A 25,153-nucleotide genomic window follows, 5' to 3' on the forward strand; every position below is an offset into this window, starting at 1 on the left:
AAAAAATGAATTAGTAATCGAGTCAAAACAGTTATTAGATTATATATTAAGCACAAGGATTCAAATAACAGCATACTGAATACAAGTACAACTGTATATGACACTTTCAACTCTTCAACAAACATCATTAGTGCAGTAAAGTAAAGTTACAAAGTGTTTGATGGGACAGCAGACAAAAAACACATGCCAAAAACAACTGATACCATTTCTTATGAGTGAAGCTTCACCTGCACTTTCCAGTCATCTGCTGTATTAGTGGGAGCTTGCAGCTTAAAACAATAAATATGTTTATTGTACATATTTATTGAAGCGATCATAGTGAACAAGAGCATTTTTACCTGAGCATAATTTCATTTTCAGCAGCCAGTACTCATAACAACATAATCAAAAACATGATTCCTCGCTGTCCAATGTGTTCAATTGCTAGAAACGTTAATAGAGCTTGATGCCTCACTTACTTTCTCTCTACTTCCTCATTACTTTTTACTTCCCTGCTTTTGCCCCTTCCCTTTTTTTCATTTTTTCTCTCCCCCTCCTGTTCTGTCGACATGCTAAAACACTTTTTGCCCATCGTGCAACAACACAGACAGGCCAGCAGATGATCTGTGGCCCCTTTCCTAGTGAAAACATATAAGACTATTTCCACAAGAGGACTTATATGAATTGAAATACAAATGCTGATGAGAAGGACAACAGTGATTTCTACTTTCAGGACCAGAATGATTGTTTGCAGGAACAACACTATATAATTAAGCAGCACCAGAACCATAGTTCCCACAATTCTTCGTTTTTCCTCAGAGGAGACCGAGATGGCAACAGACAACGATTTGAGGGTCCCAGCCAGGAAGAAGATGAGCAGGGGGAAGGGGAGGAGGAGGAAGATGGTACATAAGATGGCTCTGATGAAAAAGGGGATTTTGGTAAAGAAAATAGGAATACCGGCAATAGAAAGAATCCAGACCACAACACAGACCACCACAGACTCCTTGATGCTCCGTCTGAAGTGGTACCACAGTGGCCAGACGATGATCAAATACCTGTAATACAATAAAGACAGAGAGATCATCCAGATATGATCAGATACAGTGTATTCAGACTCTGAGGATGTGTCTGACTCATATAAAGCCATAATGCTGGAAAGACAGATAGCTACCTTTCCATGGCGACACACACCATGAAGCCAACACTGGCTATTAGACCATAAGAATGCACCACGAGTTTGACAGTGAAGGCATTGTCATATGCCACAAAAATGATCATGCTGCATATCTGGATGAGGTCAGAGATGAAAAGGTTGATGACGAAGATGGGAGTAACATTATCATTTTGCACCTGAAATATAAAAACACTGGTAAATATTAACAAAGCAGTTGTAAACATGTTCTAAACTCCTCCTCTGGAACTATAGTTTTCCTTTCGTATTTTCATATTTATGGTGTTTCCACCCTCTTAGAAACAAATATGTCATGTTGTGGTATTACATGTGGCAAACTGGCCAATTAGTGTAAAAGTGAGAATGTATTGACATTTTGGTGAGATGCATCCCTCCCCAAATTTTTCGCAGTGTTGCCTGAGATTGCAGATTTTGACCAGGCTTCTTCAATCTACAATAAAACTAGACTGTATGAGAGACATATGAGTCACAAATACATAAACCTCAGTCATTATACACACCTGGGAATACAGAGAATAGATAGCCATTATGGTCAAAGGAAGGCTGATGATGATGACAACCACTGAGATGTAAAAGAAAAGCGTCCATAACGGCGTCCCAGCATCATTATTAGTGCTGTTAGGTGAGATGATGTTGCTAAAAAAATCTTCCATTCTTCAGGAGGATCAGACCTGTTACATGAGAGAGCAGGTCATTGAACTGCAGCAGGTTTCTAACCACTGCTGCTGCTGGGATGATGATTACTTCCTGGAAATGTAACTTTTTTTATTTTAAAACAAGATTCAAACAGTAATTGATTAATGCCCTTATTGCACTCCAACACCCAGATCAATTATCATTCATATTTTGCCTCAAATTGTCTTCTTTCTAACTTTTATTCATAATAATGTATCTTTTTTTGCTCCATACATCATATTTATACTCTGTTATTTGTTTTTACTTTACTTTACATGTCAAAACTGTATTTAATGAAAGAGAGATAAAAACAAATGAAATGTAAATAGTGTCTGGTTAACTGCCGTATACCTATTGTTATCTATTGTTCTAGGCTGGCTGCGTTCAGTTTGCATATTTGTTTGCATGAATGTTTGCTTTTCTTTTTTATGCACTAGATTGCACATAGATTGACACGACCAATATCTCTGTACTATTTTTTAATCAAGAATGCAACATAAAATTTACCTCTACAAGATTCAGGAACACACTTGCATTTTCACTTTTGCATGTTTTTATCTTTTAAGATTTTTCTTTGTCACACATTCAAAATACATGTTTTTTGTTATGCGCTAAAATTGTATTCAAAGGAAGAGAAAAAAAGTTAAATCAAATGTAACTGGTATTGAATCTACAGGTAAAATGTAAGATAATTATAGCTGTCAGCCTTTATATCACAGCATATTCATTTATTCGCTATCCTTGTTATAAATTCTATATGTTACAAATGTTAGAAAAGGTTTTTTATGTAATTGTTATGTGATTATATCTATTCACAGAGCAATGTTACCAATAACTCTACACTCATATGTTAATTTTAAAAAAAGAAATTTACCATAAAACCAGGCTTATGAATAGTACATCAGAACAACTGACTTAATCAACAAAAAAATTTTTTTAAGAAAACATCATCCATTATCACAAAATGACAATCTTCCAAGCTTGTATATCAGTGTGGTTTAAGGGTATTTTGTAAATTGTTTTAGATTTATGTGGCATTCAATGTCTTATAACTAATGTAATTATGAATTAATTATTTTAATGTTTAAATTGATGAATTCTCAAGATTGAATGTGCTGCTCATTTTCACTACAATTCTGCATGATACTGGTAGACATCATATGATTCAGAAGTACATTATAACATAAAACATTACACTGGAGTCATTCAGCAGCCTCTAAGAACAATGACGTGTTCAGTTGGATAAAAACCACCAATAGGGGTGGGGCCGAATACAAATCTGATATTTGGAAAAGCACAAATAGTAGGTTTTTATGAATATTTATTTTGTACAAATATTTTAAAAATGTTTTGTTTTTTTTGTTTTTTTTTGGGGGGGGGGGTAAAAAAAACACGTCAAATAACAGCGCGCAGGTCAGTTACATCACTGTGTTAAGTCTATTAGCAGATCTCAACAAGGGGAATCGCATCCAACTGCTGCATGACACACATTTCCTTATTTGGACATCACTCCCTTGAGTTGAAGGTGTTCCCCAGAGATAAACCTGAGCTACAGGTGCACTCAAGGGACTTTCCATAACCTGTTGTTCCCCTCACCCTTTCCCCAATGTTAGGTTGTAAAAAATAGGCAATAAATGAAAAATGTAAAGCAAGAATCACCTTTGATGTTCTTCCCTGCCTTACCCTTACCCTTACCCCTGTCGTATTCCCTCTGCATTGGACGGTCCACAACTCTGAACGCTTTCAAGCACATGGTTTTGCTCCCTGATTACTCTAGATTGGAAAGTTTATGTCCATAACTGTTTTAGAGCACACAGTTCATGTCTCTGACTGTTTTAAAGGGCAGGCATTCACTCCATGCAGGCTCTACATTGGATGGTTAAAGTTGCTAACTGCTTTAGAGTGCATAGTTCTGTTCCCTGAGTGCCCTGAATCAGACGGCTCACATCTCTGACAGAGACATTTCATACTAGTTTATTATCCACGTGGATACCCAAGTATTTGTAGGAGTCCAGCTGCACTATGGTATAATCATGGATGACCACTGCTGAGTGATCACCAAGGGATTTTGGGTCAAACATCTTTTCTGTGGGGTTTTCTTGTTGAGGATGAGATGATGTTCGTCACACCACTGTAAAAGGTCATGTATTGTTGACTCATACACCTGGTCCTGGACGTCAGAGTTATTTAGCATGAGGGAAACACTGTCTAGGGAAACACAACAAGGAAACTGTCTATTCAAATTAAGATATCAACTTGATTTGAATAATTGAAGCCAACACTGGCTATTAGACCATATAATGCAGCAAGACTTTGATAATGATGACCACAGAGTTTTTGACATACATGTATGCCACAAAAATGATCATGCTGCATGTCTGGATGAGGTCAAAGATGAAAAGGTTGATGACGAGGGTGAGAGTAACATTATCATTTTGCACTTAAAACATAAAAACATTGTTATATATAAACATAGCAGTGGTAAACATGTTCTAAAGTCCTCCCCTGGAACTATAGTTTTCCCTTTGTATTTTTAAATTTCCACTCAGGATTTTTAATTTAGACACAAATAACAAACCAATTGCTGTCAGAGTAATTCATGCTTTGCTCATTGAACTCTAATTGATGGTGTCTGACATATTAGATGTGGCAAACTGGCCAATTAATGTAAAAGTGAAAATGTATTGACATTTTGGTGAGATACACCACTCCATAAATTTTAGACAGTGGTGCCCGAGATTGCAGATTTTGACCAGGCCATATCAAATCTACAATAACCCAGACTATACGAGAGACATATGGGTCACAAATACATAAATCTTAGTCAAGAAATGCATCTGGGAATACATAGCATTGATGGCCATAACAGCTCTATAACAGCATCCCAGCATCATTATTAGTGCTGTTAGGAGAGGTGATGTTGCCAAAAAAAAACCTTTCATCCTTCAGGAGGATCAGACCTGTTACATAAAAGAGCAGGTCATTGAACTGCAGCAGGTTTCTAACCACTACTGCTGCTGGGATGATGATTACTTCCTTTTTTTTCCCTTTAACCAGGATTCAAACAGTATCAAGTCAGAAGATGTTGTATCTACAGTTTCTGCACTAACATGTAGAGCAAAATGTCAACCGTACTTACATATTGACTATGTATGACATACAATATCCTGCATGCATACAATGTATATAATTATGCATATAATATTGAATAACAAGTTAATATCTGGGAACAATATATAATAATTCAGAATAAATAATAGCCCAATATGTTTTAGAATGGAAACATTGATTCATGCCCTTATTGAAGACCCAGATCAATTATCATTCATATTTTGCCTCAAATTTTCTTCTTTTTAACTTTCTTTATTCATAATAATGGATCTTTTTTGTATCCCATCATATTTATACTCTGTTTTTTATTTTTACTCATAAACTTGTATTTATACTTGTCAAAACTGTTTTTAATGAAAGGGAGACAAAAACAAATGAAATGTAAATAGTGTCTGGTTGAACCGCTGTATATCTATTGTTAACTATTGTTCTAAGCTGGCTGCATCGTGTATCAATTTGCATATTTGTTTGCATGATTGTTTGGATTTCTATTTTTATAGACTTGTCTGCAGGAACACACATTTCACCTTTAGTATTTTCTAAATGTCTTTACCTCATTTTCACTTCATCTTATTTGTATGTGTTTATCCTTTAGCTTTTCTGTGTTACACAATCAGAGAGATGTATTTCTTAAATGCTAAAATTGCATTTAATAAAAGGGGGGAAAAAATGAAATCAAATGTACCTGGATTTAATTATCATGATTTAAAGTACATGATGATTATTGCTGTCAGCTTTATATCAGTGTGCATATTCATTTATTTCTGTTATTCTTGTTATATATCTTATAAGCTCAAAGATATAAGGAGGTGCCAAACCAGACGGGACCTTAAAAGTGATTAAAAGTATTTTAAAATCGATTCATCTTGCCCACTTTACTAACATGAACTTGCGCTAAATGGAAAGCTAGCTCTTATGGTAGGTGTAAATCATAAAATGTCACAGAACTCACTGATGGTAAAACAGCAGTTTTTCTGCTGCACAGCATCAATTTTTCATTAATTGCTTTAATTGTGCAACACAGTATTCCAGTAGACACCTAATTTATTGATATTTCAATATCGATCTAACATTAGCTTATTACAATCTGCTACGATGCCAAGTGGCTCATGCCAGCTTACACATAGTTGGTGCAACCCAGTGCAGAAATCTATGTTTTTATGGATATACCATTAGCATTATCAATGATATCGGTCAGTGAAAGATTGAACAGATAGAACGAGCTTATGTGCCACTCACTTTCTATGTGAATTCCCAGTTAAAGACTTAGGGTGAGCCACGCAGGACGCAACATAAGCAACTCATCTCACTCTGTCTGCAAGGAGCATCACTACCTGATTTGTTGACTGGGTATTAAGCACTTTAGCTAGAATGCAAGGTTAAACCAAAGATACAACCCTGTCCCATATCCCCTCCAATGTCAGAAACAGAAAAGGTACGCAACTCTCTGACTCATTTGGCAGAGCAGAGAGACAGAAGAAAAGTTGTCTTTACAGTAGAGACACAGCTTTCTGTCTCTGGATGACCAATAGGCACACATAGAGCCTGAGTGAGACACTGTAACAGAAGGAGCAAGTCCCAGCTTGGTGCCTGCAAGGTGCAGTCTGGAGTTCGGAAGTTTGAAGGAAATTATTGTATGAATATATATAAATGCTTGTGTGAACCTCTGAAAGGTTAAAAATGTTTAGTGACAGTCATAGAAACCATGTTGTTTCATGCATCTGAACAGTATGTTCCTGTATGACAGAGAAACACAGAACATCTGTTCATGCTGAAGCATTTCCTGACGTATCTGTGCGGGTACAGCCACAGATAAAGTAGTCACAACAACTCCTAGAGGTTGGTGTGACAGAGATAAGGAAGTATTCACCACACTCTACAGCAGCTCATATGTCTGTATTGAGTGTGAGTGTGCCATGCTCTGAGCGTTAAAGAAAGTGTGATGATACTGTATTGAGAATTTTTTTTTTCCTCATTAAAGTCAAGTCCAAGAGGTAAATTACCAAGACAGGAGCAGGACCACACTACAAACACTCCTCTTCCTGTCATATGTCTCTAAATGCCTTCCTGTCCTGCACATGTTAGCTCTTGTTTTCCTCTCTCTCCTATCATCTCAGAACCACAGAGGGAAAGCATTTGGGATTTAATGCAAAGGCTGCCCATCTACCTGCTACATAAGATGACCCCACACCAGCTCAATAAGGTCTGAAAACCATGGCCTTACTGGCCAATGTGAGGCAACTAACAAAACTGTGTAATGACCTTCCCTGACCATCCATAGGATTTGTGGAATCAGAGCAAGCGGCGTAAATGTGGCCTTGATAGTATATCCAGGCCCAAACTGCCTTAGACAGAAGTGATGCAAAGCATTCACCAAACTATCTATCCTCCATGGAGAGAAGTGTGCTGTTGGGTGTGTACGTCTTTAGAGCTTCATGTACATGCTTCCAATAGTATTATCTTGATTTTAAGGTTTAAGCTGCTCAGTATTTGACTCATGCAAAACATGTTATCAGATATTGCGGCAGAGGGTTAATACAGAGTTTGCTATATACATATATTGTATACTATATGTCTGTGTGAGCGTGCACATGCATTTTTGTGTGGATATACAGTATCATGCAAAAGTTAAAAGTAAACTAAAAGTAAAGTGAGGATGCTTTCAAAATTAATGCCATGAGTAGTTTTTATTTATCAGTTAACTTTATGCAAAGTTGAGTAATCAGAAGAAACCTAAAGTAAATCAATATCTGCTGTGAGCAGCTTTGCCTTTAAAACAGCAGCAGTTCTCCTCGGTTCACCTGCACACAGTGTTTCAGGTACTTGGCAGGTCGGTTGTTCCTGCATCTTGGAGAAGTTGCCAAAGTTGTCCTGTGGATTTAGGCATCTCAGTTGCTTCATGTGATTCCAGACTATCTCCATGATGTTGAGATCAGGGCTCTGTGGGGGCCAAACCATCTGTTGCAGGACACCTTGTTCTTCTTGTTGCTGAACATAGTTCCGTATGACTCTGGCTTCATGTTTGGGGTAATTAGGTTTTTTGGCAACATAATTGAAAAAACTTATTTAATTAACATATCATTAAAAATGTTGATACTTAATGTATTTGCAAAAAGCTCAATTACAATGTTTTCCATATGTTTTCCCACAATATTAGCTCATAGCAACTAAAGCATGATGAACATTTTTTAATGGTTATGCAGTTGGTTTCCTTTGTTCATATATGGCAAAACAAATTAGAAATGGTTATGTAATATACAATAATTTATGTACCCATATAACTAACACTTTACTTAAAGACTCCCTATTTAACATTTATAAGCAGTGTAACAAATATTAATAAATGGTTTATAACACACTATAATATCCTTATAAACATATGTAAGGACATTTTTAAGTGTTTATTAATGTACGATAATTGTCAGCAATTATTACTCTTCACCTAAACACAACAAATTAATTAATAAACGCTTATAGCTGTTTACAACTACATTATAGTGTGTTATAAACCATTTATTAAATGATTATATTCTGCTTAGAAATGCTAAATAGGGACTTAAAGTATGTAATTTACAGGTCATGTCCATGATTTGACCGTATCTCACTCTTTGTCTTTTTAGGGCAACATTCTGGAGATAAGCTTGGAAATGTTTTACTTTAGAAGTAAAAAGAGCAGTTAAACACACCATTGGTTTAGATCTCTCTCTCTCTTGGGATAAAGATGACTTTGCTGGAGGTTGCAGTGATCGGTGCCGGGGCTGTGTGCTGCCAAACACATCCTGACCCAGTTGAACAGCTTCACCCCTCCGGTGGTGTTCGAGCTCAATGGCACCATCGGCTGCACTTGGATTTACGATGAACACGTCAGTATGGACAACCGATTCAAAGCAGTATGTACAGACACCTCAGATTTGTTAATATGCATGAGTCTGCACATCACTTGGGAAATTTAATTCAGAGTTTTGCATATTTTATCCCATTCATTTCAACAACATAGCCAATACAGTGCATTCCTGTATTCCTGTATTGTCTATGTTTGTCTACATTTCAGACTGTAACAGCATTTTGATTTCTTGACCCCTCTTCCAGGACCAATGTGCCCAAAGAGTTGTTGAAGTTTCCTGATTTCCCCTTTTACCTTCACCCACAAAGCTTCCTGTCGCATCAGGAGGTGCTCAAGTACCAGGGTCTAAAGTCTAATAAGAATTATAAATAAGGTGGATTCAAGGGAACATACCAACAGATTGTTTATCAGTTGAAGGGTTATAAAACTTAGATAAGTTATCTAGAAGTTATCTACAGTATGTAAAGATCAAGTGATGATATGATTATCACAGAATGGAATTTCCTCAATAAACTTCACACATCTGCTTCAACATGTGTATTTCAGTGTATGGATTCCATAGACTGTATAAAAATATGGACGTAGTTACCGTGACATCACTCCTTGGTTTCTGAAAAGCGGTTTTGAAGCTCAAAGTGAGCTGCTCCGGCCGTCGCCATCTTGGCAGTGCGTGACCCTGCCTAACTCCCGGCCAATCAAAAATGGGCAAAGAGGTAATATTTTGATTCTGATCAAGGATCAATTATTCAGAATTTTGAGAGAGTCAAACTCTTGACCACTGAGTTATGACCAGTTAAAATCATTTATTGCTGCAAAATGCATTTTAGTTTGGCGGTGTGGCTCTGCTCATGTGATGCTCTGGAAAAAAATCTGAGCAAGCTTAACACACACTGTCCCTCTGAGCTCACAACACACACACAACATTTAATCACCATGAACACGTATGAAAAACATTTTTATGTTTACATGGAAAAGCCTGTTGTGTGAGATACGTGGGTAAAGGGCATGATTGGAGGATGTAGGGAACATTTGACTATAAAATGACTTGTGTTCCTGCCTGAGGCTCCACTACTATATTGCCACCACATTTAAATTTGAATAATTGGTGGCAATATATCCTCAAAAGAGTTATGGAAAACTGCCCTTACTATTAATTTCTCTCTCTCCAGGTCAGTCTGAGTCATGGTCTCCCTCGTTTTAACTGTCCTCTACTTTCCAGGATGCAACAAGGCCGTCCAATCGAGGCTGTCCAGGAGGATGGCAACATTTGTTTCCAAGTCACTAAACTCTACCAGCAGATGCACTGAAAAGCTGTGTCCCCATTTAATCCTACAAACTAACTAATCCAGTTTTGTTCATGTAGTGTGTTCACACTAAAGGTGACTAGATTCTGGTGATTGTAGCTTGTCTAATTTGACAATAATCAAAACATTGTCACAGACAGTGACGTTTCATCTAGTGCATCAATCAGGTTATAGAGAAAGACACTGCTAAACAGTGACAAAAACAAATAAGCCTGCAACAAACCATAATGAAAAAGAGAATGTCACGTATGTCATGTGTGAACTAGTTAATATATGACATGTGTGTTTGTCCATTACCTCATTAATAATTCAGCAATCAATCATTATCAATTGAAACGGCGTCAATAGCTGTAGTACACGTTAATATGATCACAAATGGTCAAAAATGTCAATAAATGTTTCTGGAAAACTTCTATCTCGATTAGAAATTCCACCAAAGTCAACACCTAAATACAAAAAAGTGATGTCTGCAGCCATTCCCAACTCTCAACTGAATGCAATGCAGCCCCAATGTGTGCATGTCAAAGTCATTACAGGTGTAAAGGGATGTATTCTGTTACAGTATATGTGCTCCCGCTGTGAGGAACATTTTTGTAACATTGGTCCCCATCATTTTTCTAATTGTGTCACCATGACAACAGTTAATATAGAATGAAAATTTGAAAAAACCTTCAATTAACAAACTTGAGCTTTCCTTACAACTTGCTAGTGGGAGGTTTAAATTTTAAGTCATATCTTAACTCTATGTTGAAATTAATTAATTTAATGAAGTTCATTAATTTACACCTAGCTGTAAGGTCCATTAGACTGGGGAGAAGGGCATCAACTGATTCTTAATATTGACATTTTGAACAGAAATCCTCCATTATTCCTCCACCAGGTGTCATGTCATCTCCGTTTGTATTTTTTTTTTTTAAGTTTTGAGCAGTTGCATATATTTAAATTAAATATAAAACCACTTTCAGGGACAGCCCTGTGGCCTAAAGGTTAAGGCGCATACCACATAACTGTATTATCCACGGTTCAACTCCTGGCTGTGGGACTCTTGTTGCATGTCATACGCCTATCTCTCTCTCCCTGTGTGTCCTGTCTCTCTCTACTGACTGTAAATAATGGCAAAATGCCAAAAAAAAAATGGTTACAAACAAAAAAAACATTTTCAGATGAAAACTAACTATATTTTACCCTTTGATACAATGACCTGTTGTAGGACGGCTCAGGGGGCGAGGCTGACGTCCTGCTGTTTTGCACCGGGTACAACTTCAAGTATTCATTCCTGGATGCGGCTCAGCTGGGTCTGGGGATCATTAGCCATCTGATCACACCTCTGTACCGCTTCCTGATTCCCCCGGCCTTCCCCTCACTGTTCTTCATTGGCATCTGCAATCTCATCTGTCCCCACCCCAACTTCTATTGCCAGGTGAGCTGAAGGTGTCCACAGGTATTCAGTCTTAAAAACCTGCACTGTGTTGCAGATGTTGTCATTGCTCCTATGACTCTCTGCACCTACAAAGTTCAGCCAAGTTCTTCAAAGGTTCCTGAAAGGCAATCTGGGAGATACGAGAAGTTACTGAGGTAGAAAACTAATTGACAGAATGTTATCAGAAAATACCTGCTGGACTGTGCACAGCAGCACCGACCGATGAGATCTCACAAAGGAACCAAAGTTTAGTTATTCTTAAATCCACTCTTATCTCTGCAGAGCCGATTCACCATGACTATGTTGGACGGCTCTGTCACTTTACCATCTGAGGCCCAGATGGAGGAGGAGATCTGTGCAGAGATGCAACAGAAGGTGGAGCATGGAGTCCAGCAGCGCCACATGCTGAATTTGGACAAGGATCCGTGGTAGTACTGCCATTCCCTGGCTCACATGGCCAGTTTCCTGGGATTTTCTGCCTCAACACCTAACTTTGAAAAAGGCCCAAGCCAATCAATTCCATTTTAACAATTCTAGTCAAAATGGGGAAAATGCAACTCTTAAAGAATTAATTGAGGAAGTTGTTCAACAGTAAGTTGATAACCTTACAGAAAAATAAATACATAATATTAGCCCTGTCACTTACAACTACATTTTTCTTAAACTCAAAGAAAATAAATCTCCATTATTCACATGTTCACCTCTCACTAGAACAATTTTTAACCATTAGAGTTTGTGCAAACACAGACTGCACATGGCTAATTTGCATAACATAACATGGGCTCATGGCTAATTTGCATATTAGGAGTAAGTAGGGGGGAGCAGGGTAAGATAAGCCAGTGAGTAAACTGACCCACCCCCTTATATCTAGGCAACTGTGCACATGTTTTGTTATGTGACCATAAATTCAGGAAGCACCCATCATGTCTAATTGTAATGGAAAGAAGCACATCAGAGAAGTGGTATGTCTTTTTTAACACAGAAAACAGTTTTTTGTTTGTTAAAGTAACTGTTTTGCATGTCAGGTATAATGACTGTTATGTCAAAGCAAATTTATCCAGGTTTAAAAATATGTATCACAGGCCTTTTTTTCCAAAAACTATGGGGTAAATCAAATAAGCAGATAATTACTGGTAACACTTTGGTTTGGTGTGAACATTAACATTAACATTAACATTAACATTAACATTAACATTAACATTAACATTAACATTAACATTGTGAAATTTTTCCACTTCAAAAAGTTGAATACATGAAGAATAATTATACAATTATTCAAATAATTAATAAAGAAAGTAGTCACAGATTGCATCCTACACCCATTTATTTCTGTAAAATATATGAAAACATAAAATACAGAAATTGAAATTAAAATAAAGATTTTTTTAAAAGATTTAATTCATGTGGAATTTACGGACTGACTTAAAAGTTGATAAAAACAACCTTTTTAACCTTATGTGTCATGTACCTGTGTGTTAAATTCTGTTTTATATCATGTTAGAGAAATTATGTGAATTAATTACACTTTTAATTTGATTTCAAAACATGTTATAAAATACTGCATCATACTGCTGGACAACTAACAGAGCGAGAACTGAAGAAATCAGATTTATCCACTTTATTGTCAGTCATTGTATCCAAAGGTCAAACAATGAGACAGAAAGTAAACATACTGTAAATATCACACATCAAATATAAATACAAATGTCATTATTACAAAATAAAGATTTTTCTGTTTCCATGATGGATTGTAAAAGTGCTATTGATGCTCACTTTGATGTGTGGTCAAAATGGGGAAAATACAACTCTAAAAGGATTCTACTGCAGTGTTACAGATAGAATACACATTATAAGAGTAAAAAATAGAAAGTTTTCAATACAGATGTACAGCTTTTTTACAATCCTAGGTGCAAACAAAACAACTTCCAGGCTATGTATGAGGAATGATTTACAGTGTAAAAAGGTTAAGTTAAAAACACTGAGTCGATTCTGCACCTTCTTCAGTCATATTTATACTGTACATGCTGCAGGATGGGTCTGAAAAAGACTGTCCTGTTCTTGAACAAGCCCCAAATTCTGTATCAGTCATGAATTTTCAGCTGCTTTGAACGTGTCTGTGAAAAGGATATTTTTCCCAGTGCATGTAAGGTTTGATGACAGATGATGTGTCCTGGATTTCAGTTCACCAAATGTGTCCTACAGATTTCCAAAACATCCAGTGTTTCCTTGCTTACATCCAGATATGTACACAGATCTGCAAAGAGGTGTTGCTGTTGCTGGAGAGGGATGGGTTATGGCTTTCTCTTCCTCTATCTCTTCTCTTTCTCTTCCTCTCCTCTACAGTGTATTCTCCTCCCAAGCTCGATTCAGTTTTTAATTTCTTCTTGTTCTGTAGCTTCATCTTTCAGCCTCATCCCATCCTCTCCATATCTGCTGCCAAACTCCGGTCCAGGGCTCGGCGGCAGCAGCTCCACATCCTTTGAGCTGCTTGTGCTGGCAGCTCTGGCGATCCTGGTGAGCGTCTGTTCGTATGGTGAGGGCAGGTAGACCATGAGGAACACGCCGTCCGTCACGTCCTGCTCTGAGCTGGAGCTGGGGAGCTGGTGCTGCTCCCTGCTGCGTCGGATGGATGACAGCAGCTCGCAGTTCCTCTCCGGGTCCTGCAGGTCCTCCAGGGCGATCACGTTGGCCAGTCCCAACTTGCCACTGAGGCTGAAGCCCCGCCTGCGGCGCCAGATCAGAAAACCGAGGGCGCTGAGGAAGAGGAGGAGGAAGGAGACGGTTGCTATGGTGATGTAGATGATGGATCCTGCGCTGATTATGGCCTCGCCTGAACTCTGGTGGGCCTGTTAAGTCAGATATAAAAAGAAAATATTATATTTTCCATTTCATTTCACATTTTACTCTTACAAAAGTTATTTTTGACACGTGTTTATGGGTGAACATAAAATTTGTGATTAAATGAATGAACATGGCATCATGAATAATGCCTTATTCACACAACTGCAAAAATACTTGAGATTTCCATACAAAAACAAATCTATAGATAAAACATGATCATCCTCCCAAAAGACAAACTGTCTCAGGTCTCAGAAAAATATGGATATACTAATTGAAGTCTCAGAAATATTAATCTGCTGAATAAACCTGCAGCAGATGTTAATGTATCCAATAGATCCAATAGAATAAAACATATGATCACATATTTTACACTTGTTCATTTAGGTAGTTTGTGTGTTGGTGTATTACAAGATTGTTTATGAAATTTCTAAATTTTATGTCTAAGTTCTTTGTCTAAAGTTTGATTGTTTCTGTTATGAATTTTCATTTTCACATCAGGCCAAAAAGACAACATGAAAATAAAAACTATTAAAATATGAAAACCATGTTTGCCTTCCTGAAACCTAAAATAATTGTTTTAATTCACATGTTGGTTTTCATGTTTGTGTAAATTAAATCAGGGCGATAAACCTGCTCGTTGTTAGAGAAAAGTAGACGAGATCAGAGAGTCAATGAGAAACACCGAAGCCTACAGTGAAAAAAAAAAATCTGAGAGCAAATCGACATTTATGAATCACATTGAGTAGAGAAGACTGGAGTCAGTTGGGTCTCAGATAACATCTGGCCAACAGAGGGTGCTCTCTGTCACAAACATCTGTTTTGCCTTTAACAAATGAATTAATCTGTTCCACCAAAACTGCAGCAGGTTAGAGCAACTACTAAATATAACCAACCATAAATATACTGTATATTTATGTTTAATTTAAATACATAATAAATATAAGCACTCAAAAAACCTCTGAAATTTTAATGAAGATTTTTTTTGTTTGTTATTTTGTTTTTTTGCATCAGGAGCCATCAGGAGGGGAAAATAAGAAGATGAAAATCTTCTTTTATACTTAAAAAGTACTTCATGTGTGGATAGTGAAAAGTCAACTGGTTACTGGTTTATTCTTGACATAGAAATTGGATTTTAATTCATTTAAAACTTCAAGTAATTTCAGACTTTTTTTTTTTTTCACTTTACGTAATGGAGTAATTTCACATCATTGTATCAGTTAGTTAAGAAAGTGAGTTAAAAAAAACAAATCAGTGTGGAAAAAATCATCTTTACATATGAAACTTGTTCTAAAATAAATATAGATTTTGTTATGCAGTTCTGTTACAGTTTAATAAGAAATAATAGCCTTAAACATTTGAGCTTTTAAGTTGAAGAAACTTGAAGATGTCACTTTTTTACACTGCCATGATTACCCACGACATTCAACACAGTCAGATTACGACTTCATCTGGCATTCATCCTGCTTTTCACAAACCTTGTTATATCATGTCGTTGGCCAAATTCCAAAATACCATCATTTACAGAACCAGTATATGCAGCCAAGTGTATGTGAACATGCAGGTCTGTATTAGTATCTTCTGGCAATTCAATTTTCACTATTTTTTAAACATTTTGATTAAATGATCAGTTGATTAATGATAAGAGAAGAACTGATTAATCGACATGAAATAAACTTACTGGTGCCAGTCTGTCGGTGGAGGGCAGAGCCGAGGGTCCGGGCGACCAGTCCAGAGAGTCCCGGCCTGCAGGTCCAAACTTCATCCAGCTGCTCTCCAGCAGGGACCGCATGATGGAGGGTACTGAAGCCCAGCCGGAGCCAGGGGCCACAGGGGCCGAGAGCGCTCAGAGGAGATACTGCGCACGTTGAGATGAGGAGGACGAGTCCGCTGACAGCTCAGAGGGACACTGACTGCAGGGCTGAAGTGATCAGACTGAAATAATGACTGTGAGGGGGAGGAGGGGGGGAGGAATGAGGGCAGCAGACAGACAGTGTGTCCAGCGGAGACGAGAGACGTCACTGGTCCTGATGGGAGGATTTACAGCTGCTGGGAGTGGTCAGCAGCAGCACAATGAAGTGTGTGTGTGTGTAAAAGATGTGAGAATGGAGGAGTGTGTGACTCCTCTACAAAGCAAGAAAACACCAACAAATATTCCACTGTAAAAGTCATATGATTAGCTACCAAAAATCTCTTTTTACATTGTGATCTTGTAGCTCAGTTTTCAAACTGCCACTTTACTCTGATGTCCAAGTATATGAGCCTCTGTAACCCTCTGTTCTACTCCTTCCTACAAGCTTTAGAGTCATCAGGTTATTCTAGTATCTTACCTGGTTGTCACCTTCAACAACTAAAACAATCCATTTCTTTGCTTATTGGCATTTCAGCAGAGCAGATGAACCTTCTCTCTAACAGGGATTCCCTGCTGTCATCAGACTTAATACAATATAATACAGAAATGATTCTTATGGCATTTAAACATTGATTTTTAAATGTGCATATATGACTTATAGGCTCATTATAGCTCTCTTGCATAAAACAAAACCTTACATGCACATTGATGGCTATTAAAGCAGGTCTAATGCTGCATTCAAGTCATATAAAGTCATATTTTTAGCTTTTCTTTTACCAGAAAGTCTTAAACTGCAACATTGTTATCCTGTTTTTGTTTTTGTTTGACTGTTCTGTTACACTTTCTCTTGTATTTAAGCAGTTTTTACATTTTACTCTGTTTTACTGTTGTGAACTTGTTAACTCTTTATACTTTTTGTACTATACAAATAAAGACGGGATAGACGGCAGGTATGAGTTTCTTATTTAAAGATACTGTTACTTTTGGGAGCCTGGGGCAAGTAATTATTATCTACAAGAAACTTAAATCATGATATTTACTGGATTTAAATAAGCTTCAACATATGAATATCACCAAATTTGTTGATCCAGTAGTTATTACTGCAACCTGCTGTGAATATATAGTTCCTCTGAAGTTCTCTGACCTCATTTTGAAGTGAACCATTTTTGTGGGTCGCAAAGATGACCGTCTGAGGTATTTAAACAGATTGTTGTCATAGATGTGAAGATATGAAACATAATGTACAACATGAGGACAAACATATGAGATAAACTGCTTTTATTGTACAACACACAGAGCAAACAGGCCTGCTGGAAAAAGCGTTTTGAAACATACAGCTGTTACACAAATGTAAGACAGAGCTCAGAGGAAAAGAGGGCAAAGCCAGAGCAAGTTAGAAACATCGTGAAGAAAGATTACAGGTGCTTTTCTTTCATATCAAAAGCAGGAAAAAATACACTTTTAGAAATCACAGTCACAATATTAGCTGAGCTGCTGATGTCGGTCTGGGCTGCGGTGCGTTCGTGGTCAGCGAAGGAAGCAAAACCGCCAAACTACCGACCTGACGGATGTACAGGACTTTCTGCAGGGATACTGAAGGATACGTCACACATTTTACAGTTGTGCCATTCCAAAAAACAGTCTCTCCTAGTTTTGAGTTTGTATCATTCAAGGGGTCTGTTTGCATTATATACATACAGTAGGAGTCTTCTTGTCTGAGCAACAAAAACATATGTACATGTAGGAAATTTAATGCATCTGGATAAAACAAAAAGGCCTTAATCCTTTTTTAACATTGTCTGCTTTAAGTAGTGGAAACCACAACTCAAACAACCTAAGAGCAAAAAAAAACTAGTTCCACCTAACTGAAGACAGATCAACAATCTTGACATTGTCAGTGGTTGGGTTCAAGTTCAGCAGGTGGAGCTCAAGATCCAGTTTTTCCAGTTAAGACAGATTAAACTAATTAAAGTGCAGTTTAATTGTTAATGGAACAGAACGTTATGAAGCCCAGAAATTTTCACAGAAGATATTTTGACATGTTGCAACTGCAAAAAAAAAAAAGACAAGTTATTGATATAATGAATGCTTTATTTTCCGGGTCCTGGCTCACTGTCACACTGTCATGGTTTACTGGTTTACTGGGAGTAACACCTGCTTTTATATTTTCTACTATGACAAAACATCTGCTGTGAAAATGGCCGTTCTGGGAAGATACAATTCAGTCCAATGCTATCTAAGCTAAATGCAGAAGTTACAGTTGTGCACTTAAGGTTTAAAGTAGCCGAGTAGATCATAGATATGAGTACAAAACTTACAACTGTCATTGCTGAATAAACTAGTATAGATTACCATTTGTGGATCCAATTACTACCATTTCTTTTTTTTTAAATTTACTACATTGTTAGACCTGATTATAGTTTAAAAGTAACCCTGTGGAGTTTCTGACCTCTAGTAGCTTCTACGCAGTGGTGTTTTTATAACACGGTGTGGCTGTAATGCACCAAAGCTATGCACTAGAAAAAGCAGTTAAGAATTGGACAGTAAGCTAGTAAATGTGCTCGAAAATAATGCAGCATTTAAAATACTTGTTCAAAAAAAGCGGCATTGCAAATGTTTTAAGAGGAAGGAAAAGCATTCAACATTTTTCTAGACCTAGTTTGTTTACAACAAAACCCCAAATTGTCCTTTATGTCCCACTGCTAATTAGCTAAGGTGCTATTTCAATACAATTCAGCAAAGACATCCTGAGCTGCAACAATTAGTCATTTAATTGATCACTAGACAGTTACTCAAGAATCACAGTAGTTGGGGATTAACAGATTCATTTTTTTTTAAGAAAGAAATGCCCAAATTATCTGCTTCCAGCTTCTCAAATGTGAATATTTTCTGATTTCAGGGCATCACCCTGGGCTGTGGGAAACAGTGTTGTGAAATTTTTTCACTGTTTTCTGACATTTTATAGATAAAACAACTAACCGATTAATCAAGAAAATAAGAAACAGATTAATTGATGATGAAAATAACTGTAACTTGCAGTCCTAAAGACATCTTGCAGTTTTGAGCGCAACATTTATCTTGATACTATAGAAGTGCACCCACACTCAAGAACAAATCAGCATTAAAAAGTAACAGGTGGAAACACCAATTACAGCGACATCCATCATGGCTGATAATAATCGGCACATCACAGACCAGGTCAGGAGCACCGGAGGACAATTAAACTAATGTACCGACCTTCTCACAGAAGGAGGACAATGAAATGAAACGGCAGAAATTTAACTAAAGGAGTAGTCTTTGTTCAGCAGAAAGCTCTCTGGCTCTCAAATGACTCAGATTTTCCAATTTGTGAAGTTTTTCTGCCTTCAGCAGCTCTACCTGACAGAGCTGTTTTGTCATAGATCCTCAGTAAGGTGCAGAAATACTCAAGAATACCAATAATTTTGAGCAAATTCTGCTTAATGTATGTGAAATACAAGTTTACATGGTCTTTTTTTGTTTTGCATGAATTTCATCACCATCTTGGCTCTTGAAGCAAAATTTAAATCTTCCTCCATAAGAAAAAAAAAAATCTTGGACATGGATCAAACTGAAGGATCTTGATTGTTAAGTCTAAATATGTCTGTTCGGTTGTCGTTAGTTGACTGCCTGGTTTCTCTGGTTCTATATGTTCTGATGCCGCCCTCCGACATGTGATCCTCCACTCTAGAAAACTGTGTCAGATGTCTGGGTCATGTATATATTTCTCCATCAGTGTCAACAGGACACCGCTGTGTTTTGCCTGGAGTCAAAGCTGCTTTCCTTTCACTCCCACGCTCTCAGACTGTTGTTTAGCTTTCCTGAAAACTAAACTTCACACATTTATTCATCAAGACAACAAAGCGGCCAGACAAACAAACTGTCTGTCAGCTAACTGAACATGTCGCTCATTCATCAGATCTGTTCTCCGAATATTATTTAGTTTGGCATCTTAGATGTAAACCTTGTTAACCAAAGATTTTCCCCCCTTGCTAAGTAAGTTCTTTTTTTTCAAAATACATTAGCGATCTGTCTGAGCTCTGAGAAAAGCGAGTATATTAGGTCACTGCCTCTTCACTTAGTTCAGAGTCCCTATAATCCCTCAACTGCACAAAAGTGTGGATGATTTTACTGAGAATGAATAATAGAAATGCAATTACAGTTTCCCAGCACAAGGATAGAAGACGGAGCTGTCAAACTGGCAAATCAGAGCTTAAAATCTAACAAAGACTTTCTCATGAAATTGTTCTGGTGATGGAACACGTGACAGCGGACGGATTTGCTTCTCCTCTTTAGTACTGAGTTATACCCAAGTGCATCAAATCTGCTTAGAGTGCAGATGAAGTTTTGTGCCCGTGATGATCTTCAATGTGCCACAGTCACTACATTCATGAATCAATCTGGTCTTAATCTCAGCTCTAATATGTCAAATGTACATTAGTAGTAAAAACTCAGAAGTGCACACAAAAGATTTATCTCATCTTTGGAGTCAGCGTAAGAAATATCCATTATGTGAACGACGTCATGCTGTATAGACACACAAAACATCATCTGAGAGAATGAACGCATTGAAAAAAAAACAGGCGAAGTGGAAGCCGACACAAACTGTCGGTGGAGAATCGTTGCATGACACTGACACATTAGTCGACTACTTTTTTTTTTTTTTTAGATGGAAACGCCATCATGGACTTAACACCAACTAAATCCTTCCCTTGCTGCTGCTGATCACACTGATGGCCGACAACATCTGTCCGCTCGCTGCTCGCCCTCAAACAGAAGGGAATAAGGACAGACAGGGACAGGTCAGGGACACTGGGAGGGGCTGAGGAGGACGGGAAAGCAGACAGGATGGGACAGAGACTAATGCTGCTTTTCACATACTAGACAGTTGGAAATGACTACTTCCTGGGAGCAAAAGTGCAAAGGAGCGACACTATAAAATTAGGGAACTGGGATGAGAAGTTTCAGGGATACTGTTATTTGATATAACATCAGTGTGGCAGCAAACATTGTAGGCTACATGTGATTTGATATATTTCTAACACAAAGAATATTAAAAACCTAAATACACTTTTTTTGAGTTAGTAATTATATGTGCAGTCTGCTTTCTTTAAGAGAAAACTGAGTAATATTGCCCTGCGGACTAAACACAATTTGGGGGACCAGAGCACATTGTTAACCAAGGTAAGGACAATGATGTCTGTTGTACAGACATTTATTGGATGAACCCTACTGACTTTGGTGAACCCCCAACTTTCCTTTTAGTGCCACCATGAGGTTGACATTTGTGGTTTTGAGTGAAATGTCTCAACAACTGTTGGATGCATCACCATGAAATGTGGCAAACACATTCATGTCGCCCTCATTTCTTTGCTTTATGACCAAATACCTGCAAGATAACATCAGCCTCAGTTGCATTTAGCAAATGTCAGCATGCTCACACACTAAAATAAGATAGTGAATGTTAACTTTAATGTGCCAGTATACTTCATATCAGTTGTATGATGGTCAAATAACTTCCTCCCCCAACACCTTTCTCACAATTTCTGTAACTTGCGGAGGTGAGAAAGGAGCCAAGGTTGGAAGTGTGTGTCAGTGAACGAAGCAACAGAGAAAGTTGGAAAGAGAGAGCAACGAGTGCAAATGAAAGGGAAAAACCCTCGGCTGCTGACGAACCAAAGAAGAGTAAATCTTCTTTGGAGCTTCAGATGCCCCGCCCTGTCCGACCTGCCTGTCTGTCTGCCCTCAATATGGTCTGAGCTGGTGAAGTTAGCATCAGTTAAACACTCTCTTCTTTCATTCATAATCTGTCCTAAAATACACAGTGGCATGAATGGAGGTCAGTCCAGATTCAGCTCATTCTGCTGGTCGTTACAAACTAGAAACTGTAACTTTGTATGTGTTGTGATACAAAACAAAGGGTGTAATTACACTCACAGTTTATTTTCTTTGGTCTACATTGTACTTGATAACCTTACTTTCTTGTATCTTTAGTATTGTCCATGTGAGAACAGCAGCATTAGTTTAACAATTCAACCACAAAGGAAAAAGTGGAAGATTTCTGCTGATAGTTGAGATGCTTCTAAGGTCTTTGTATTGAAATATGAACAAATAAAAAGTCATTCTAGTGTTTTCCAGAGGCTACAATGTTCATTACATCCCATTAAAGTGTTGGACAAGACAAAAACATACTTATGATTTCGCCATTTTTAGAATATTATCAATAATAAAAATAAAAAATATATTATACTTTAATTGGCTCTAAGTGGTGCTTCAGGAAGGGGCTTTCATATCTAAAGGTTCATTGTCAGGGGTAGATTCCAACCCTGGTAGATTCTGATATTTCCTGTGTGCAGATGGTTTGATGGTGGTGCTAAAGGAAAAATCAGGGGGTCAAAAATATTAGAATTCATCCTCTGGACACTGAAAATATCCACAGCAAATGTCCTTAAGATATTTAGATAATTGATTTTTTGTCATAAGTCATTTACTGAGGACACAATGCCAGATGTTCTCTTCTGAAATGTAACATTTTGCTGCTTTTCTGTTTTATAGAATTGTAAATTGAATATCTTTGCGTTCTGGACTTTTGGTGAGACAAAACAAGTTATTTGAAGATGTCTCCTTCAGCTCTGGGAAAGGTGAATGGGTATTTTCTGAGATTTTATTGACTAAAAGATCAATTAATTGATCAAAAGAGAAAACTAGTTGGAGCCTAATGTGTAACAGTTGTCTCTCGATTAAAGAAAGAAGGTGGATATTGAGTGACTTGGGATGAAGAATGGATTTAAAAAGGTGTTGTTGTGAACATGTGATGAATTTGAAACTGTTTAAACCCAGAGGCATAATTAACACCAACAGCCCCAGTGGGAATCACACCCCAAACACTGACAGTGTCAGTAGTGCCTTGCTTGTGTCAGTGTCAATGCTCAAAAAAAAGGCACTGTATCAGATACTGTATTACAAGCACATACTGCATCAAGTGAGAAGATAACAAGTGAAAAACAACTCTAAGAAAAATAGAATATGCTCAATAGCCTACAACACATTAAATATTTGAAATCATAAATAATTTACATAAATACATGTACATACATAAACTGCGAAATAGTAACATGTATAGTATATTATAGGCATTAAATGTTAAAATACACGCACTGTATGTGGCATTTGGTTAAAATAAATACTTGATTGCTCCATTTTGGTAAAACAGTCATTCCAGAAGGTTTAAAGAGTAAATAATAAACAAAGACATTCGGGTGTAAGTGAATAAAACGGCCACAGTATTTAAAGCTGGATATAGAAAACATTCACATACAATCAGACCAAATGCAAACACAGATTCTCATCAAAGTTCTCTTTTCCCTTTCAAAATAGCATCAACTATCCATCAGATGTAACATGGCATCACTCTGATTCTAAAGAAACACACACACACAAAAAATAACCCAAAAACAAATAAAACAGCAGGTGTTGTGATTAAAAACACAGAGACTGTATTTTTTTGATGCAAGTGATCTCCAAGATTCTTGTGGTTTGCTTTTGGCATCATCTTTGGTGTTCATCACTGGTTTATACACAACATTTCTCATAAATATTACCTGTCAGTTCAAGATTGTGGCATACTAGAGTTCTCCTCCTTGCATTTCTTCCAACTTCCCCATGAAACAAGCCTCCAGAGAGTGTACAACGATAAAATCTCTTTAGTATCACATCGATTGATGATGAGATTGAATTAGTGATGTGAGAGGCAAAACAGAAAAATGTGCTATACAACAAGTTTACCCCAATTAAAAAAGGTTTTATTCTGATTGTAATTTATGTGAACCGACAGCTGAAAAATAGTGTTTCACTCCCCTCTTTGGATGAAAGTTTAAGGCCTTTACCATCACTGTTGGGTGTGGTCAGAAGTGTGTTTTGTTCCACCATAACCACACCCACCAGTGATGTCACAAGGTCCTGGAGTACACTCCTACATCATTGCAGCAAGATGAGACATTAAACCACTAAATAAAAGGTTCTTAGTGGGTGCTGAATTACTCATAAAGGTGAACAGATGGCATGATGGGTAGTTAAGTGCAGCAGTTCCAGAGGAATTGCCTCAACAGTGCTGCTTCATCATATGGAGATATCACAGTGGTGAAAAAAACTTTATTTAAATTCATGGTTTCACTTTGTCATCTGTTGCCTGTCTATCACACCAAATCTGTTTGCATCATCATTGCATAATCAGTGATGATGACTTTAGTTTAAATCTGGTCTTGACATAATGATTTGGCCAGTAAACACTGTATAGTGAGGTGTTTGTGCTCTACCTTCCTGTCTTTGGTGGCTCAGAAACACTTCTTTGACAGATAAAATGTCTTCTGTTTTATTCCTGCTGACAACTTTAAATCTACTGTGTTTAATGTGTTGAAAGGAGAAGACTTAATAACCAGAGTGGAATCTTCATGTCCGGCTGTCCAACTTCCTCTAACAACGAAACTGGTTTTAAATCCATATGCCAGACCATATAATATCTGACCCAGCGCAATGATAAATGTTGATTGTCACATGCTCATCAAGGACCACAGTAGTCCACATTTATCAAACTGTCAAGATAAATATTAGTTTAGCATCGGTTTTAGTGCCGGCATTAGGGCTGGGCAATATATCGATATTATATCAATATCGTGATATGAGACTAGATATCGTCTTAGATTGTGGATATCTTAATATCATGATATGGCATATGTGTTGTCTTTTCCTGGTTTTAAAGGCATTACAGGCTGTTCTAGTTGTTCTATTATTTGTCTTTACCCATTTAGTCATTATATTCACATTACTGATGATCATTTATCAAAAATCTCATTGTGTAAATACTGTGTGAAAGCATCAATAGTCATCCCTACAATATTGTCACAATACTGATATCGAG

The 25,153-nt window shown here is 37.4% G+C and overlaps 1 pseudogene; it reads left to right on the plus strand.

Annotated features, from left to right (window-relative positions):
* The first annotated feature begins 7,174 nt into the window (after window positions 1–7,174).
* Window positions 7,175–12,056, plus strand: LOC122997387 (annotated as a pseudogene).
* The last annotated feature ends 13,097 nt before the right edge of the window (window positions 12,057–25,153 follow it).

This window comes from Thunnus albacares, chromosome 14 (assembly GCF_914725855.1).
Source record: "Thunnus albacares chromosome 14, fThuAlb1.1, whole genome shotgun sequence".
Lineage (NCBI taxonomy): Eukaryota > Metazoa > Chordata > Actinopteri > Scombriformes > Scombridae > Thunnus > Thunnus albacares.